At 49.0% G+C, this 16900-nt stretch overlaps 1 protein-coding gene across 3 annotated transcripts in view; it reads right to left on the reverse strand.

The window, feature by feature from the left end:
* The window catches only part of GRM1 (glutamate metabotropic receptor 1), a 2116184-nt gene that overhangs the window by 213871 nt on the left and 1885413 nt on the right, over positions 1 to 16900 (reverse strand). The window lies entirely within an intron of this gene.

Consider the following 16900-nt stretch of genomic DNA (forward strand, 5'->3'; position numbering starts at 1 on the left):
CTCTCTCCTGTTGGCCCCACCCCCGCTCATGCCCCGTGTCTGTCTCCTGTTGCCCCCACCCCCCGTTCATGCCCTGTGTCTCCCTCGTGTTCCCCCCACCCCCCGCTCATGCCCCGTGTTTCCCTCGTGTTACCCCCCACCCACCCGCTCATGCCCCGTGTCTCTCTCGTGTTCCCCCCACCCCCCGCTCATGCCCCTTGTCTCTCTCCTTTTCCCCCCACCCCCGCTCATGTCCCGTGTGTGCCCTGTACCGCCCCGCTCATGCCCCGTGTCTCCCTCGTGTTCCTCCCCACCCCCCGCTCATACCCCGTGTCTCCCTCATGTTCCTCCCCACCCGCTGCTCATGCCCCGTGTCTCTCTCGTGTTCATCCACCACCGCTCATGCCCCGTGTCTGTCTCCTGTTCCTCCCACCCCCCGCTCATGCCCCGTGTCTGTCTCCTGTTGCCCCCCACCCCCTCGCTCATGCCCCGTGTCTGTTCTCCCCACCCCCCGCTCATGCCCCGTGTCTGTCTCCTGGTCCCCCCACCCCCTGCTCATGCCCCATGTCTGTCTCCTGTTCCTCCCACCCTCGCTCATGCCCTGTGTCACTCCTATTGGCCCCCACCCCCCGCTCATGCCCCGTGTCTCTCCTGTTGCCCCCCACCCCCTGCTCATGCCCCGTGTCTGTCTCCTGTTGCCCCCACCCCCGCTCATGCCCCGTGTCTGCCTCTGTTGTTCCCCCCACCCCCCGCTCATGCCCCGTGTCTGTCTCATGTTCCCCCGACCCCCCGCTCATGCCCTGTGTCTCTCTCCTGTTGCCCCCACCCCCCGCTCATGCCCCGTGCCTGTCTCTTGTTGCCCTGTCTCCTGTATCCCCCCACCCCCTGCTCATGCCCCGTGTCTGTCTCCTGTACCCCCCCACCCCCCGCTCATGCCCTGTGTCTGTCTCCTGTTGTCCCCCCGCTCATGCCCCGTGTCTATCTCCTGTTCCTCCCACCCACTCATGTCCCGTGTCTCTCTCCTGTTGCCCCCCACCCCCCGCTCATGCCCCGTGTCTGTCTCCTGTACCCCCCACCACCCCGCTCATGCCCCGTGTCTCTCTCCTGTTGCCCCCCAACCCCCGCTCATGCCCCGTGTCTCTCTCCTGTTGCCCCCCACTCCCCCGCTCTCTCTCCTGTTGCTCCCCACTCCCCCGCTCATGCCCTGTGTCTGTCTTCTGTTCCCCCCACCCCCCGCTCATGCCCCGTGTCTGTCTCCTGTTCCCCCAACCCCTGCTCATGCCCCGTGTCTGTCTCCTGTTGCCCCCACCCATGCCCCGTGTCTGTCTCCTGTAACTCCCCACTCCGTGCTCATGCCCCGAGTCTTTCTCCTGTTGCCCCCCACCCCTCCGCTCATGCCCCGTGTCTGTCTCCTGTTGCCCCCCACCCCCCCGCTCATGCCCGGTATCTGTCTCCTGTTCCCCCCATCCCCCGCTCATGCCCCGTGTCTGTCTCCTGTTCTCCCCACCCCCCGCTCATGCCCTGTGTCTGTCTCCTGTTCTCCCCACCCCCTGCTCATGCCTCGTGTCTCTCTCCTGTTGGCCCCACCCCCGCTCATGCCCTGTGTCTCCCTCGTGTTCCCCCATCCCCCGCTCATGCCCCGTGTTTCCCTCATGTTACTCCCCACCCCCCCGCTCATGCCCCTTGTCTCTCCCTCGTGTTCCCCCCACCCCCCGCTCATGCCCCTTGTCTCTCTTTCTCCCCCACCCCCGCTCATGTCCCGTGTGTGCCCTGTACCCCCCGCTCATGCCCTGTGTCTCCCTCGTGTTCCTCCCCACCCCCCGCTCATACCCCGTGTCTCCCTCATGTTCCTCCCCACCCACTGCTCATGCCCCGTGTTTCTCTCGTGTTCCCCCCACCACCGCTCATGCCCCGTGTTTCCTTCCTTTACCCCCCACCTCCTGCTCATGCCCCGTTTGTACCCTGTTCCCTCTCACCCCCGTTCATGCCCATGTGTCTCCCCTGTTCCCTCCCCACCCCCCGCTCATGCCCTGTTGTGTTCTTTATACACCCTGCCTTCCTTTTTCATGGTGGCCATCTTTTTGTTTTTTTTACCACCCGGCGTTCACACTTTGAGGGCATAAGATGTTAGTGGTCTTCATCTATTGAAAAGGATGTTATGGTGACGTACTAATAAAAACATTTAAAATTTAGTAAAAAAAAATGTTACAGGGACGTTATGGTTAAGTTGCACTAATAAAAACCTATGAAATTCAATGAAAAAACTTTGTTAAAGGGACGTTATGGTTAAGTTGCGCTACTAAAAACCTATGAAATTCAGTGAAAAAACGTTGTTAAAGGGACGTTATGGTTAAGTTGCGCTACTAAAAACCTATGAAATTCAGTGAAAAAACTTTGTCAAAGGGACGTTATGGTTCCAAGTAAAACCGAAAAAACCCTTGAAATTCGCCACTTATGGTAAACTAAGCAACCATAACTCGCGCCACCACCGTGCACTGCTAAGACTAACACCCAGGACATCAAAGATGACATCACAAATGTCATTGTTTTTCGAGGGTTGTCATTGTGTTTATTTTGACTTAGGGTGCAAGGCCTGGTGGGTGATGCATGTAATCCACCCCCAGATTCATATGTAACTGCACTGCATAGTCCGACCCTACTTTGCAGGCACTCACTAGCTCTGATGTCTGCGTTATTTTAGGATGCGGTATTGTGGATGCGTTATATTTCTCACTCGTTTATGGTTGAGACTATTTATTTTTAAAATATGCTCATTAAAATCTTTTTACATATTGTACATATACATTTCGATGCACTCGGATGAGACTAGAGATTTTGTTAATACAAATCTCACAACATAATCATCTTAATACAAAAACAGTTGTTTTAACGGTTTTGCAATGTAGGTAGGTCGCCTAATTTGAGACTGTTGTAAATAGCATGCGTTTAAGAAATTCGAAGGTAAGAATAGGACCGTTGGCTCGGCCTTAGAAGACGACAAGGCCCCAATTCTCCAAGTCATAGTCAGTGATTCTGCTGCACAAACTTTCATGGTCGAGAGAAAGGGACAGCTCTCATGGCAAGAAGCAATCAGGGGCAACTGTTTAAACAAAGCTGCAATGGTGAACTAGCCTTTCAAAATGCGGGGGAGGGGGTAGCTGCTTCGAATGATCGTGAATGTGAATCCTGAGGTGTTGCTGGGGGGAAAGGAGGGGGGGTGAGGGGGCTATAGCCCTGGGTCTTTTGGTTGTATCCCCGGATGGAAGCTCAGGTGCTACAACCAAAGGGTTAGCTAGCCCTGAGTCCCGCCAGTCCCGGCATTAGCTTAGCCCCTGATCTTTTCCAGACCTAGCAACACCCCTGCAAAACACATTGGCAAGTAATAGCTTGCTCAATCCAGTATTTAATTGAGCAGATTAAAACAATTCCAATGCTTAAAAGGAGTAGTATTTATCATCATCCCTTTCTCTATGTAAAGCGAGTCTATCAGGCAGTAAATTATCCTACAGTAAATAACCTCTATTGTGGCAATTGCGCGAGTGCAATTCTCTTTTTATTATGCTATATGGTATAATATATCGGACCATACCATGACCAAATGTGGGATCTAATTTTCAACAACGTGTTTCTTTCAGCATTTCATTTTTCCTTTTGGGGGAGTGCTTCCTTTATATCGCTGGTAATTGTCTAGTACACCACATGTCAGAATTGGCCTAACCTCTACATGTTTTTCCCTAGTCCTGCTGGCATTCAAAGGCAGCTACAGGTCGGGAACTCACATTTCAGTCAGGGCTAGTTCCTGGAATCATTTAAACAGTTGCCACAATGAACTTTCTCCACACAAGGGCATACTGAACAACTCCTTCAGTCTCCCAAGGAGGGTGCTTCAGTAAGATATGTACTGCATCCGGTCATGCAGATGAACTTTTATTTCCACAGTGTGACCACACTATATTATAAAAGTAGTTTGCACTCTTCGGAAATGGCTCTGTATCTTATGTGCCCTACCACTGCTACTTTGAGTGCTTGTATGTTTAGGCCTGCTTTTTTCCACACAAACAAAACTACAGGTCCCAGAATGCATGTTTCTTCGAAAGAGGAGTTGCTTTTTTTTTCACCTCGAAAGAGGAGTTGTGCCTCCTTCCCAGAGATACAAAAAATTTATGTTTTGCAGCAGATTGGTTGTGGAATCGAGAGTTATCGAGCACATATCGTGTGTTTGAACATTTTAGATGGGATATTGAAGCTTTTTATTGTGGTGTAGTTGAGTAAAGTTTTATGTAGTTATCTTTTAATTGCTCTAAATGATTATAAATGATGTTATCTAGTTTTGTATGTCTTGATGATTTTTGTACTTTGTGTAAAAAATCGAAATTTGTTTTGGCTAATATGAACAATAAAAAAAATGAAGCTTTTAATACTGTTGCACCTTATTTGATTAAACCCCCTCCTCGGGATTTTAGAAGTTCAATTTTAACATTTAAATTGAATTTATATCCGACTAAGGAGATTTTTAGGTATGAGAGCCAGGATTCGGAGAAATGAGAGAATTTGCTGCCACTGTAATAATTCGGTGGAAACTCTAAAGCACTTATTTATGGAATGTTTAACATTGTCTAAATGTCTTAAGTACGTAATCAAATGCATGGTAAATGTGTATGGAATTTGAACTTTTTATCACTAGAGGGATTTTGGCAACGTATTTAACATTTGAAAGAAATTGATATTATCATTGCCACTATTAGAGTTTTAAATGTTGGATTGCTGTAAACTTTTGGAATCTATTGATTTGAGGGGGCGTATGTATTGTGATTGATTCAGTGATGTATGCATTACGATGAAATGTGTATTTTATGATGCATGTATATGTGAAAAGTTCTTGGATCTAAAGCACATAAAAAAGAACTAATGTTACTATAGGATGGTGAGCCACATTACATCAAGGTATAACGTGTACAATTTGGCAATTATTCTTTTATTTTGTTTGAATGATAAAGGCAGGTACAATCGGCGAGCAGCATGAGTTTAATAATAATAATCTGGCACTTATATAGTGCTACGAACTCTCAGGTATCTGAGGGTTACCCAAGGTGTGTGGTGGTCATTTATTGACCTCGGAAGGATGAAAGGCTGAGTTTGGCCCTGCCGAGATTCGAGCCTGCGATAGCAAGCTCTGCACAGATGTCAAAGCGAGCGTTCTACTCGCTGTGCCACTTGACTGGCTTCCTCTTCACTGCGTGGAGGGGGCGGGGACAAGCGATCACTGTTCTGCTGTGCACAGAAAGCAATTTGAACAGGGCCGGCGCTGGGCGTGTGCAGCATGTGCCGCTGCACTTGGCCCCACGCTCGTGGCGCCCCGCACAGAGGGTGTCTTCAGGTCAGCAGCGAAGGCCGTGTCCGTGTGCTCAGAGTAGCTAAGCTTGCTGCAGTGCATTGTCAGCACACACACGGGCGACCCATGCTGCTTAACTGCGTCTACAAAAGTTAATAGCAATCACGGGGCAGGGGAGAGCGAGGGGATAAAGTGGGCCCGCGGCACCAGCATGACGCAGAACGGTAACAATGTAACCGTTTTTCCGTGCAGCTGCCACTATGATCTCACATGACATCACCTTTTCAGAATGTTCGAAGGAGGACGTCTGATGCAGCGTCTGTTGCAGCGGCCTTGCCAGCAGTAGCACCGTGACTGTGGAATGTGACTTCGGCACTTGGAAGCCGCCTGGACTTGCGTTGTGTGTCGGTGCCCATTTGGGAGGGATTTCTGGCCTGGTTGTCAGACAAGCCTCCAGGGGCCTATTAGGCCTACAGTGCAAACTGCTGTCTGACGGTCGTCTGATTTGCCGCTGGCCTGTGTCGGCAGCACCTGGCTGAAATGCAACAGCAGGTAAGGTATTGTACCCTCCACCCACCACAACTTGCACCCCGCCTTTTTTAACAGTGTCTGTTCCGGGGTTCGTTTGAGTCCACCTGACTCATATGCTCCACCTACAGCCGCTCTCCCCCACCAATGTTATATAAAGGATTAAGTATAATTACTAGGCATTATTACACTGTAGAGCCTGCCTGTCCTGCATGACCGCCGCAGGCCAGGACATAACACTGAAGACGACGAGGTCGGGCCCGTGCCCTGTGGAGGAGGAACCCGCAAGACTGCCGTGGCTGTCCAGTGTCTAGTGCTGGGCCCTGAATGGGGTCTGCGTCGTGTCCCCCCCTGAGAAGGAAAGGAAAGGTGCCAAGCGATCTCTGCCACATGGTGGAGGGGCATTGGGATACTGGCGATGCTGCCGTCTGAGATGAGGAAGAAATGGAGTACCCGCGAGTAGAATGACACCACCCACCAGAGGTGTGTTGCACCCCCCTGCGGTGTCCACTGACAGAAGAAGTGAGAAACTGCGTTGGTATGGAGCGTTGTTTGCCCACCGCTGCGGGCGACACCAAAGAAGCGTGTCAGCGGTGCCGGCAGCCCCCAACTAGATCCCAGGCTGCCGGGCAGATGATGTTTGTTGCTCCAATCTGGAGCCAAGAGGGAGAAGTCCTGCGGGTGGCTGCATTCCTCAGGCAACGATCCCGCTGGCAGTGAAAGAAATGGCGCGCTGAGTGCGGATCAATAACATGTAAAAGTATAGGCCCCTCCGTAGACTCGGGCCCATGGGCGGTGTGTCGTGCCGTTCTCCAGGACGGAACACATACAAATGAAAGTGCTCTGGTGCTGGAGCTCTGAAATTAGAGGCCCCAGTGCCCAGTCAAGATCCCGGGCCATGGGTGGTGATTTGTTTAATGCACATAATGGAAAGAGCGTGGCTGCCCATGCCCAATATTCAGTGGCAAGCCCCATGCCAGCATGCACTTCAAATGCTGTCATCATCCCTGGGCCACGGGCCTGTGATTGCCAAAGAAAAAAGGAGGGAATGGAAGAGGGTTGCAGCTCTTGTGAGTGCTTGTGCACCCTCTGCCAGCAACCCCTGGGTAGAGGGGGAAACAAATGTTTGGCCTGTCCTCCCGCCACCAGTACCCTGCCGCTGTTTGCCCCTACCATCTATGGACTAGACCGATGTGGCCCCTGGTGCCACCCCAGGCGCGGCTTTGCCGGCCGCTTAACTGTGAACTGGACTGTCCTGAATGGATGTCATCGGAAGTCGGACTGGTATCCTGCGGACCCGCAATTGCGTAATATGGACTCAGTAGCCATCCCCATGAAGGCTGTGAGCCTGCAGACCCTGGACTTGCTTAAAATGCCCTAGTCAAGGGGTTAGGTGAAGCTGTCATCATGCGTATTGTGGACATGCTTTAACTGGTTCCAGGTACTAACAATGGTGGCATTCAGTAGTTTAAGTTTCACTCACCCAGGTCAATAAAGGGTTTGTTTAAATGTGGAATTTCCAATGGGTCACCAGCAATTCACCGACCCTGATTGTACCCAGGCTTAGTAGATGTGTTATGCTTTTGGAAGTAGTGTATGTCCCAACCTGAGTTCTTATGTATGTGAACATTATTTGCACCTGGGTGCCAAGCATTATTGTTTGTGTTGTTTGATTGAGTCAATGTCCAATGGTGTTTCCCATTTGTTTGTTCATTATGGAAAAGTATGGTGTGTCACCCCATCCTGGAAGCATGGTATCTCCCAGGGCTCGTGCTATGGCCACATGGTGGTGACCATGTGATCTACACAATAAAAAGGGACTAGCCAGTTCCAGCTAGTTAGTTGAGGTTATGGAGCCCTGTCTCCTGTGTGAATCATTGTTGGAGCGGAAAACTGGCGCTGCGTAGCAGGTGGGGGTCCTCCACACGGACCGTGCCCCTGCTGGGCAACAATGTCCGTGATAAGCCCCCCTGTCTGCAGGGCCCTGGACAACCCTGCATGCAGGCACCAGTGCCCTCTGCTGGGCAACGCTGGCACCATCTTTGACGTTGGCCTGGGTGCCCCCAGGACATGGAGGAAACTGCGTGTTCACAGGCTGACCGGGTGCCCCCAGTCCTGAGATGTCTGCTGGGTGCCCCCAGCATTGGTGTCTTGTCAGGTGATCCGGACATAAGCAGGTAGACCCCTGCCTGGAATCCAGCTGTGTGATTGCAGTCTATGGGGGTCATTCCGAGTTGAGCGGTAGCCATGGTGCTGTTAGCACCATGGCTACCTCCCAAATGGGTCTGGTTCCGGTCTGGTGGAATGCGAACTTACCGGGTCATTCCAACCCTGGAGGACCCGGTAAGTCCTCATTCAACCAACCATTCCCATTTGAGCCCCCATAGGGCTCAATGGGAATGGGGAAGGCGCTAATCACGGGCCCGGGAATAGCATGCCCGTTATTAGCGCCCTGGTCCCTTAGCGGGACCCGTAAAGGACGTGTGGTCAGACCACATGTCCTTTACGGTTCCCGCTAAGGAACCTCGGAATTGGGTGGTAAGGGATTACCGGCACAGGTCTCCTTACCGGTGCCCGGTATCCCTTACCGCCCAACACGGAATGACCCCCAATGTGTCTGTTGGGTGCCCCCAGCATGTTGGCTGGGTGCCCCCAGCCTTGGTCTGCCTGGCCTGTGTGACCGCAGTCCAGGACATAACATAGAGCAGGCTTGTCCAAGAAGGAAGGGGAGGTGGGGGAAGGGACAGCACTGTCAACACATTCTGGGATGAGGGAGGGAACAAGAAGTAAATCAAAGGGAGTCGGGAGTAAGAAGTAATAGTATGGAGATGGGAGGGCCGAGTACTAGGCCAAATAATATAGTACGGCTCTTCCCATCCTATTTATCCAGAACACAGACGGGCACTGTGACAACTATAAACGGCACAAAAGCAAGTGTTCGTTTCTTTCTAAAGTGCCCACGTGTCCCAATGCGGCTCCTTCCTGCTGCTGTTTTCTGCTACTTTCATTGAATCTTCTTGCAGTCGTCTCTAGCTGAACATGGCTGTTTCGCCTTTGCCGTCCTCGTTATTGCAATTTGCAGTACTTTGATGCAGCCTTAGCTCAAAGATACAGGGAAGATGCGGGGGAAGATGGAATTGGATTATTTTAAGGGAATGACAACATGCATTTTATGCCCGAAAGTGGTGATAATCCCCCGCAGAGGAGCTAATCTTGTGGATAAGAGAGAACCTTTGCTACTGCACTGGCACACACACCCACTCTCCCCACAAACACCATCATGCATTGAACCTCGTCAGAATTTCTTAAGCTTATTCTTTTGCTTGATGTAAGTTATGTGATTGTTAAACATCAACTATTATATCACAACCTGCACATTTACATTGAATCAATATTGAGGAACCTTTTAAGGGGGGGTTTTCCCATAGTTGGACCAAAGCGCCCCTCTATGTACTTGGTAATTGCCTTTTCAGGGTCGCATGGGAGGGTAACAACGGAGCATCTGGTTCCTCGACTCCGTTTAATTGAAAGACAAGTTCATGCGGTTACATTGACATGTTGCCCATGCGCCCACGTTTTACTGAGAAAGAAGACAAATGAGCCCTTTCTCTGTGTTCCAATGAGATTTTTTGGTTTTAATTTTTTCTGATTTTTTTCAAAAGTTATGCGCATTTGACGGTGCCCTTTGTGATTACACGTGTTTCGACGGTATCCCTGTCTTTCTCAAATCAGGGCCAATGGTGCTTGCTTGAATATATAGGGCCTCATTACGACCCAGGCGGTAAGTTACCGCCTGGGCCGTGACTTTACCACCATGGCGTAAACTACATTTACGCCATGGTGGTAGGCGGACTTACCGCCCCATTCCAACCTTGGCGGGGCGGTAAATCCCCATTTTCCCATTTTCCCTTCCCCATTCCCATTTTGCCCCATAGGGCATAATGGGAGTGGGGAAGGCGTTAATTATGCCACCGTAAATTACAGTGGCGTAATTAACTCCATGGTCCCTTAGCGCCATGGATTTTAACACCTGCTAAAAGCAGGTGTTAAGTCCGCCATGGCGCTAAGGGACCTCGTACTCAGGCGGTAAGGGTCGGCGCTGTTTACGCCGCCGTAAAACCCTTACCGCCTGAGTTGTAATGAGGCCCATAGTCTTTAGGTCTTTGGTATCAAATCACGGGTTAAATCCCAGCCTCCATTACTCGGTCTTGTGCGAAAGTGTTCTCCTCGCACAAGACCGAGTAATGGAGGCTGGGATTTAACCCGTGATTTGATACCAAAGACCTAAAGACTATATATTCAAACAAGCACCATTGGCCCTGATTTGAGAAAGACAGGGATACCGTCGAAACACGTGTAATCACAAAGGGCACCGTCAAATGCGCATAACTTTTGAAAAAATCAGAAAAAATTAAAACCAAAAAATCACATCGGAGCACGGAGAAAGTGGTCATTTGTCTTCTTTCTCGGTAAAACGTGGGCGCGTGGGCAACATGTCAATGTAACCGCATGAACTTGCACATTTACATATTTCCTTGTTGCCAATAAATTGATTTCTGGTAGCCGAGCCCTCAGCCTTATTTTGCATTTGGTGCGTGTCACACTTGATCAGTGAAATATTATGTCTTTAAGAAGGTGATCTCTTTCGTTATACAAGTGGATGCTTCCACAACTGCAATTTGGGATTCTGTTTGTTTTCCAAAATAGCACACGCTGAACGAAACGATGTGCACATCCTCCATCAAGAAGCATTGGCAATGCCAACAGTTTGAGCTTCTGACTGCCCATAGCCATGCTAATCCCTATGGGCGTCCCCACCCACGTCCTGCCCCTGCTCACCCAAAACACATCCTTCTGGGATCTCTGAGATAGGTGTCTCAAGCCTTACCATCAAACTATGCTCAAAGTGCCCGCCAGTGTTTTTTCAAAGCAGTCTTTTGCGAGTTGGCTTAATTAGCACTGTAAACATGCTACTGGTGTAATAAAACATGTTTTAACCAGGCCAGCCTTCGACCAATCTATGTCTAACCACTCTGCGTATCCTTCACCAAAGTCCTTTAAAAAACAAGCGTTGGCAAAGCCAACAGTTTTGTGTGTATAAGTATTAGGCCTTTGCCAGGCACTGCTGTTATATTCCGGGCACTCGCAGCATTCTGCATCTGCTACCATTGATGGGCAGTTAATACCACTACAGTAGTGCACGGCACTCATGCCTACACAAAAGCCCAAACTGTTTGCATTGCCAATGCTCGTTTTTATACGAACATTTTTGAAGCAGAAAGAGACTGGATTGGGAAGAGAATGGCAGTGAGATGATAGCGCTTTCACACGGCTTGCTGGGAAACAAAAATCAGGATGTTATTGAGCACACAAACGGCACAGTTGTGCATTTCCTATTTATGACTTTTTTACCAGCAGCTGTGTCCCACCACCTTCGCATGCTGACCTCTGCACTCCCCAAGTATAATTCCTAGAGGCACCACTGCTCTGCAATCCAGTTACACAGAGAACAAAACATACTAAACAAAACAAAGTATTGAAGCAATGAAGCTATTACTCGACACTAAAAGAATATATGAGACGTGAATACGAACAAAGACAGTCATTATGAATATGATTTGCCTGGGAAAGATGTCGATTGGGTAATAATAACGTATGTAAAGATGCTCTGTTTAACGTGCTTTGGACAAAGGTGCTGTATAAATAACAAGGTGGCATGTGCTCTCAATTTATAGGCAAAACCTATGTTAAATGAGAGTTTTACTTCTGTAAATGTTTATTTTAAATTTCAGGAATTTCCCAGTCTGAGGCAATATTTAAATTATGAAGAACTATGTTTACAGGCAAGTAGCCCTTTCCCACTGTGATGTCACTTCCTCTAGTACATTAAATGCAAATTAAGGGGCTTGCACTTAATTTGCCACACTTGGCCCTGCAAATCCTAGGACCGGCCCTGACCATTAAATGGCATGGCCTGCCCATACTTCAGAAGCCAGAAAAGAAGATGACTGGCTCCGGCACTGTGCCACTTTTCCTCTGATTGGATGACATTAGCAGGGGCTGGGCCAGCAGGGTCAAAGCAAATCCCATCCATCGATATTGTTTTTCTGTCATCAGGTTTGTGCAAAGATCCAGTAGCCACGCTCCCGCCGCAAAAGCACTGGTTTAGTTTGCTAATGTTGTCCTGACCTGCCTCTCGCTCCCCAGGCCACCACTGACACTGCACTAAAAGCCTGATGGCGACCCCAGGCACCTGCAAGCTAATAAAGTGTACATTGACTAGGAACAGCAGGATTTATTATTTTGACTGCTAAACACAAAAATGTACAGGAGTGTTGGGCACTGCCCTCTTCTCTGCTTCCAAATGACTAAAGAAGTGCTGGTGCTCAGTCCCGCCTCCAAAATATGTCCCGGGGCTGGGTACCAGCAAAGACTGCCAAAAATGAAGCACTGGCCACCCCTTAAGTGCCAAGGACGACTATGCTCGACCTTTTTGAATAGGCTTGTATAATAGCCTGAAGACGAGGACTTTGCGCCTCTTGGATTGATCATGTATTTGAATCTTTTAATATATTATCAGTATGCTCGCCTTTAACTATTGAAAACTCGGGTTTCAGTGACCACTCGACTGTCAAATTTAGCATCTGCTTCCCGTTCAATCCCACGAGGCGCTGCTTAGTTTAGCCTTTGTAGGCCCCCGAAGGGCAGGGCTAACAGTGAAATGGAGTGGGACTTTATGTAACAAGTTTACTGGGGCGATCATGCACAGAGCCGGCCTTAGGAGGGGCCAGCCAGGGGACCGCCTGGGGCACCACGCCCCCCAGGGTGCCTTTTGCCCCTGCCACGCAGGGGAGTCTTTCAAGGGCTCCCCCGAGCTGGCGTTCTCGGACAAGGCGCAGCAGGCAGCCTTTTACTGTAAAAGGTGCCTGCGGCGGTGGGTGCATTTAAATGCGCCCCTCCGCCGTGGACACTTTTTACAAGAAAATTCGCCATTAGCCCCCCACCACGCCCCCCGGAGCTGGCATGGTGGCAGAAGGTGTGGCAGGCGCCACGTTGTCATTGAATGAACCCGCAATGACGGGCTCATTCAATGACAATGGGGTGCTAACGGCACCTATTTAACCTCCTCGCCGGAGCGAGGAGGTTAAAAAAAAAGTTGCCCATCCTGGCCCCGCCCCCTTCAGCCCCGCCCCCTGTTAGCCTGGGGGGCGCGGTGGGCAAAGGGGGGGGCAGTTCGCCCAGGGCACTGCTGGCCTTAAGGCCGGCCCTGATCATGCACCTGTTTTTATCAACAGCAACGAGGAAAACGAGTTGCTTGACAATTGACTCCGGGGTGCAGAATAAATGACCCACTTTTGCATCCAACGATATACTTATATGTTATACCTCAGTAGAACGTCAATCCCACACAATGATCCTGCTGGTTTCAATTCTGGCACTTGGAAGCATAATGAAAATGGTCTGAGGGGGCAAACACAACATAACATCGTTGACGAGGTACCATAAACAAGGAGGTACATTGCATCCCTCAGTTAAGAGTGACTTTAGGACTAAATAATAAAATCTTTAAGACGTCATTCTTAGAAGACTGGATGCAAATCTTCAATGAGGTTCCCTTCCATGTTTACAGTGAGTCCAATGCGCTGGCCTCATATTAACTAAGAGGTTTAGGGCCTGATTCATGGACTAATGTGCGTGAAAAGAAGGGTATCAAATGCGTGGTACTTTTCTTGCACTGGCATGGAGTTTGCGCAGGCTAGGCACATCTTTGCGAGACGTCAAGGGCCTTGCACGAAACTCCACGCAGAGTGTGGGCGTGGATTGAGCAGAGGGGTGGGAAGGGGCGGGACAACAGAAATGAGGACAAACATGCAAAAAAGTGGGCGTTCCGAGGGACAGCCTACTAGCAGTCCCAAGTACGCACACAATTGCGCTGCACGAGATATATTTATGGATTCAATCACGCAACCTCTCGGCTGGGAAATGACCACGCAAGTCCTTCACTCTGTCCGCCACCCGAAGGCAGGCATAAATACACTTGTGCATAGGAATGGCAGCGTGGGGGTGGGTTTGAATGTCGGATATCTGGGTGCGTGTATGCAACCGGGGTTCCGATCCAACTTAGGGGTGCGTGTATGCTGTGTGGCGGGGTGCAGGGACAGTTTGCGGGGGTTCACACACAGATTTCCTCAGTAATTACTGAGATACACTTTTTCATACGCATGTTGTCAGGGTGCCGGATATAGTTACAGGGACCCTGCGCATGGTCCTTGAGATGCAGGCCTGCTTTTGGGGAACCCCACTCACTGTTTGAAGGCTGTGTCTATTCACGCCCAGCGGAGCGTGCAAAAGTAGTTGTTCTGGCTGTTGTGGGTGTTCCGGTCGCGACTTGCGATTATGTTTACTTTGCGCGGTAAATTCTATGAATAAGCAGGGCGGAGCATTTTTTATTCTGCACGCAGGCTCGCGCAGTGTCCTTCTCGGCGCGCAGCCCCTGCTCGATTTCTGCACACATTTCCATGTATCGGGCACCTACACTGAATTTGCTGTGTAACCCGTCCCTCCCGTATAGCTAAGAATCAGGGTCTTAGCTGTGACTTATGAGAGTGTAGGCTGCCCGTATTAACCTGGGTGGAAGGCCAAGGAGAAGTTGATGGCCATCCTTTATCCCATGCCTGTTTTGGGAACACAGTCCACTGGGTGGGACATAAAGGGCCCATGCTCTGAAACAGAAATTGACTTGATTTAGAACCTTATGGAAGAGACACTGGAAAGCCTGCTCTTTGAAATTCCCACTGCATCCCCAATTCTTCTTTCTGTCGTGTCTTCTGTTTTTTGTATATATGGCTTATTTTCTATAGCAAAATAAAAACTTGAGATTTTGTGAACGATGCGTAACAGAGTATCCTGTATTTGCATTATATTTGATAGTATATAGTTGCATTGATGCCCGTATCATATTTTTTTTATGGAAATAGAAATAGACTTTTTTCATACATTAAGTATTTTTTTTCTTTTGAGTAACTGTCTCAATACAAAAATGAATTTTCCATTCAAACTGGTATAAAGCAACACAATAATTCTCTATATAAATATAATTCCCGAACAAGGACTATGAAGGTGCACTTACATTTTGGAGCAAACTATTTATAGAGGTGAATAAGACGCAAAAGAGCAACTACATTTCCATGCACAGAGGTTTTGTAAAATGGCCACCAAGCTACAGTCTTGAAGCAGCTCCAACGGAAAAATGGGCCTTATTTTAAGTGGGTGGTGCAGAAAAATGAAGTGGTAATACTTTATTCCGCCGCATTACCACACTGCCCGACTACGAATTTGGAGGTAAGGTGGAGGAAAATAAACGCAAGCAAGAAGCTGGAGGTATTTCCTCCACCTTAGTGCCCAAAATCGGCCAATTCAGCGGTATTACTGCCAGCAGTACTTCTGCCAAATCCCCCAGGGAGTCCTATGGATTTCAATGAATGGGGACTAAAACTGCCTACCGCCACTTGTAATCCGGATAACATACCGCCGAACCAAGTGGCAGCAACGGTAATATAGTTTGTGGTATCTGGGCAGATTTACTGCCAAGATACATCCGAACTCGTAATGAGGCCCGATGCCCCGCCCCCTCCTTCCGAAGCAAAATAGAGAGAGGCATTATTGCAGCTTAAAAGAAGTCCACTGTGTGGGTTCAAAACAAGCTTTACAAGGCATGCTATAGAGCACTTCAGAGCGCACAATACAATTTCAGCATTCAAATAAATAATTATCAAGGGTCTCTGGCAGACTGCACCGTCTAGTTGATTACAATTTAGTAATTAGCTGTGAATTGTAACCCATTTGGTAGCCATGTTGTTCATGAGTGTTGCTGGGCAGGACCCAGAAGAGCAGGCCACGGGTACACAATGAACACCGACTGCCTACCGTTATCCTCCGAGACCGCAAGGTCCGCGGACAGAGCAGGTGCCAGGAACGGCAGGAAGAGGGACGCACATACTCCACGGCATCACATTGAGGGTGTATTCCAATACCCTCTGGCCGGCTCGACCCCACCCCTTCAGTGGCATTGCACGTGGCTGAGTACAGCGCAATGTGTGCACATGTAGGACATGTACCCAAAGCCTGCATGCGCTTTGTGCATCAGGCCATTGCACAGGAGCCTCATTAGGTGTTCCGCAGTGCCAGTGCTGAAAGAAAGCGGCAGCAATTCCATTACCGCCACTTTTTGCGCAGTGGTGGAATCAGCGCTGCTTTTTCGGCACTGCCAGATTCCGAGTTTTTTTGCTTTAAATGGGGATTTTCCTTGCAAGCGGAGGCTGGCGGTGAATTCGCCTCTTGATTGTCGCAAGTTAGCGTATTTACTGTACGGAATTACCGCTTGCAGTAAATCTGACAAAAATCCCCATGTAGCAGCCGTAGGAGCTCCAGGAATGAGGATTGACACCACCTTACCACCACTCGCAAACCCATGGTAATGCCAAGTTCTGGTAACAGTAAAGGATGTTCCCCGTAAATCATATTTACCACCAATTTACCGCCAAATTGTTAACAAGGCTCTTTGTTTCATTTCCAGTTTACAAATGCCCTCTGCACGCATATGCTGGAGAAGAAAATGGCGTGCCTATAACATGTCTAAATGCCAGAAATGACTCTATGCAGATGGGCGAAACAGTTAAAGAAAAAAAACTGCACAGTGATCAATTGTTTTATCTAAAGATGAATCTACATTTATATTCTTCACTTGCGAGCTCTTAGTTTATCTCTGTTTAGAGTGATATTTTCGAATGTCATAGTTTCGAATGGGAAAGTTTAGAATTAAAATGTGTCGAAAAAATGCATTTTTTTAAAAAAAAAATGTAATGGGGGTGGTCCCACAGCCCTGTTTTTTACCCCTTAACACCCATTTCAGTAAAAAAAAAAACTTTACCTACAAAAAAATTCATTTTTTCGATGCATTTTCTTCTAAACTTTTGTCATTCGAAACTATGTTTTCGAAAAAAATGACTGGATACCGTTTCTCTCATGTCATCTGTGAAGGTGCAGTGCTTCACAACATAA

This window comes from Ambystoma mexicanum, chromosome 4p (genome assembly GCF_040938575.1).
Source record: "Ambystoma mexicanum isolate Mex_15411 chromosome 4p, UKY_AmexF1_1, whole genome shotgun sequence".
NCBI lineage: Eukaryota > Metazoa > Chordata > Amphibia > Caudata > Ambystomatidae > Ambystoma > Ambystoma mexicanum.